Source organism: Belonocnema kinseyi, chromosome 3, assembly GCF_010883055.1.
Source record: "Belonocnema kinseyi isolate 2016_QV_RU_SX_M_011 chromosome 3, B_treatae_v1, whole genome shotgun sequence".
NCBI lineage: Eukaryota > Metazoa > Arthropoda > Insecta > Hymenoptera > Cynipidae > Belonocnema > Belonocnema kinseyi.
In genome coordinates, this window is record NC_046659.1 from 16,501,642 (window position 1) to 16,504,719 (window position 3,078).

The window sequence follows — 3,078 nt, forward strand, 5'->3', positions numbered from 1 at the left end:
CCCTAAATGTCGTGGTAGAACTACCCTTTCAATCGCTGAATTTCTGTGGTGCATTCGGTGCTTCGTCATTTCTACGCGAACAATTCTGTTTAACTTTTCAAGATCAGTGTTAGACCATTTTATGAGCCCGAAGGAGTACGTGAGGACAGGGTTGGCATATGTGTTGATCGCCCTGATTTTGTTTGCTGAGTTGAGAAAACTCTTCATAATTAATCTGAGTCTCGTAGTAAAGGCAGTCATTAGGCTTGTCTTAACTATCGTATGTTGAATACCCTTAGATTCAAGAATGCCTAGATATTTATATGATTCGCCTGCAGCCATTGCCTCGATGTTATTTTCGAACTCGTTCTCTAACTCTGCGCTCCCTAATTCCCCTCTGAGTAAATGCACTGTTCTGCATTTATCTAGTCCGAACTCCATGTGGATATCATTGGAAAACTGCTTTGTGACATCAATCACTTGCTGCAGTTTCTGGCATGAACTAGCGTACAGCTTCATGTCATCCATGTAAAGAAGATGGGTTACTTGATGACCATCCTCATTATCATGAATTCTGAACCCATGAGACATGCTGTTTATTGTTTTGCTCAATGGATTCAATGCTAAACAGAACCATAGTGCGCTGAAGGAGTCTCCTTGAAATATACCCGTCGTAAAGCGTATTGATCTGGTTATCCTTGGTTGTCCATGATCAAAATACTTGATTCTTGTACCCCAGAGCCTCATCGCATGGCTTAGAAAGTCAATAATGCGTGGACAGATTTTGTAAAGTTTTAAGACATCAAGCAAATAGTCATGCGGAACGGAAGGAAACGCTTGCTTGTAGTCATTTTATGCCATGTGTAAGTTCCTTTGATGCTTACGAGCTTGAGTCATGGCAACAGCATCTATAGTGACTACATCGTTACAGCCTCGTGAGTTTTTACAACATCCTTTTTGTCCTTCTGTAAGAATGTCACTCTTGTCACAATGAGAATATACCTTATCTGCAATGATAGATGTAAGACATTTATAAATTGTTGGAAGACAGGCTATCGGTCGAAAGTCAGATGGTTTTTGAGCGTCTGGCTTTTTGGTATCATATACGTATTACCTTGGAGCATAAAACCTGGCATCAAATCTGGATGCTCAATGATTTTCTGAAAACACCTTGCCAACGCAAGATGCACATTCGTCAGGTACTTGTACCAGAAGTTGTGCACCATGCCCGGACCTGGAGCTTTCCAATTACTTACCCTCTTCAAGACAACTGAAACATCCAAAGCTGTGATGTTTGTCAGATGCATTTCTGGGCTATTGCTTGCCCTTGCTTCCTCCAGTTTAAACCACGCAGTGTCCAAATTGCATCTGTTCATTTTTCCCCAAACGCCCGACCAGTAGTTTGTCATATCTTCGAATTGAGGCAATTCGGTGCCTTGGTGGTTATTTGGCTTTACTCTCAGTTTACGATAGAACCTTCTTTCATCTATATGAAAGTTTTGGTTTTGTTGCCTTTGTGCATTACTTTTCTTGTACCGACGCAGTCTGGCAGTAAGAACATCAAGTCTCTGGCGTTGAGAGTCTAAAATTTCATCCAATATTGCTGCTGTTATTGTCTCGATGTGCCGAGGGTGGATGATTTTAGTAACATGGTTCATCAGCTTTCTGGTTCTCTTTCATTTTTTATATTGAGTTAATCGACCCAATTTGCACCTTACTTTGCTGACATCCATATCCAACCTGATCTTCCATGGTGGATCTCGATCCCTGGCTGGAACAAAAACTGCATTTGCAGGCCTAGTTTTTCGGCCCAACGTTCTAACGGTTGCTACAGCTGCACAGTATACAAGAGTTTGCACCTCTAACGCATTTTGTGCTACGTTCAAATACGTAGGTAAAACCTTACTGTCGAGATGTGCTATTAGTGTACGCAGATGATTTGTGATGTTCATTTTGGGCAGAGAATGCCTCAGTGTTGGTTGCACATATCTGAACTCTAGTAAAGCATGACCAAAATTCCTTTCCAGGTGCTGTAGTTCTTCTGAAATTTCCCTATCTATATCATCGTTAGTAATATCCGGATGTGGTTCTAATAGATCCGGTGCATGATGTTCATTATCCCAAGCACCTATGCCTTCAGCATCAATCAAGTCTTCGTTATCCACATCTTCCAAGGCGAGCTCATCAATAGGAAGCTACCGTTCCACTTCCATTTTGATAGCAGCTATTTCAACAGCCGAAAGCAGTCTGTTTACAGATATTGAGCGTTTTTGATCTGCCAGATTCTACTCATTTATTTTTGTGGCTATCTCTGGGTATTTAAGTAAAAAGAGTCTATGATGTTCTCTCCTCACACTTTCCCCACATTTCTATGCCAAAAAATAAAGGCGCATAACATCTCTGTTCATATGGTATGTCCATTTTCGTCGCTTTTTTGGTTGATGAACCTCTGCTTCTGCCTCTGGTTGTATAAGGTCATCCATCTCTGGAGGATGTGGTGGTGTTGGATCATCAATAGGTTGAGGAAGAACATCAATTGCTCCTGCTTGACCGTTTGTCGCGGCTTTCTCTAACTGATGTTCATTGCCGTCGTTTTTCCACGCCAAATCAACCTGTTGTTTAATCTCCATTGCTCGGTCTTCTGTAACATGTAGATTAGTCCTGATGTCTTTCACCTTAGCGATAAGATCTCTTAGTGCGACCTCTTGTATATTAGGATACTTTGCTGCAAATTTTGTTCTTAAATTGTATCCTTTTTCCTTGTTTGTTTCAAACTTCGCACTTTCATAATAGAGACGCACTATTGTTGGTATCCCCATTGAGGTTCTCCCACGGTATTTCTGTCGAGGTGGTTGGCTGCAAACAGCTAGTGTTTGATTAATGTTTGATTAGTGATTAGTGTGGTTCAAAACAACAGAACACGGATTCAATGCGATGGATCGGCGGGATGTCGCGACCTTTGGGAGGACGGAGCGACTGAATCACGACTTGCTAGGCTGGCACGGCTGCATGCTCTGTGGTGCGAGAAACACCCGGAGCTATCGCACTTTTCGCAGCAACGTCTGCGAAACCATGCTGAACTACTCCGTAAAAGGGGCC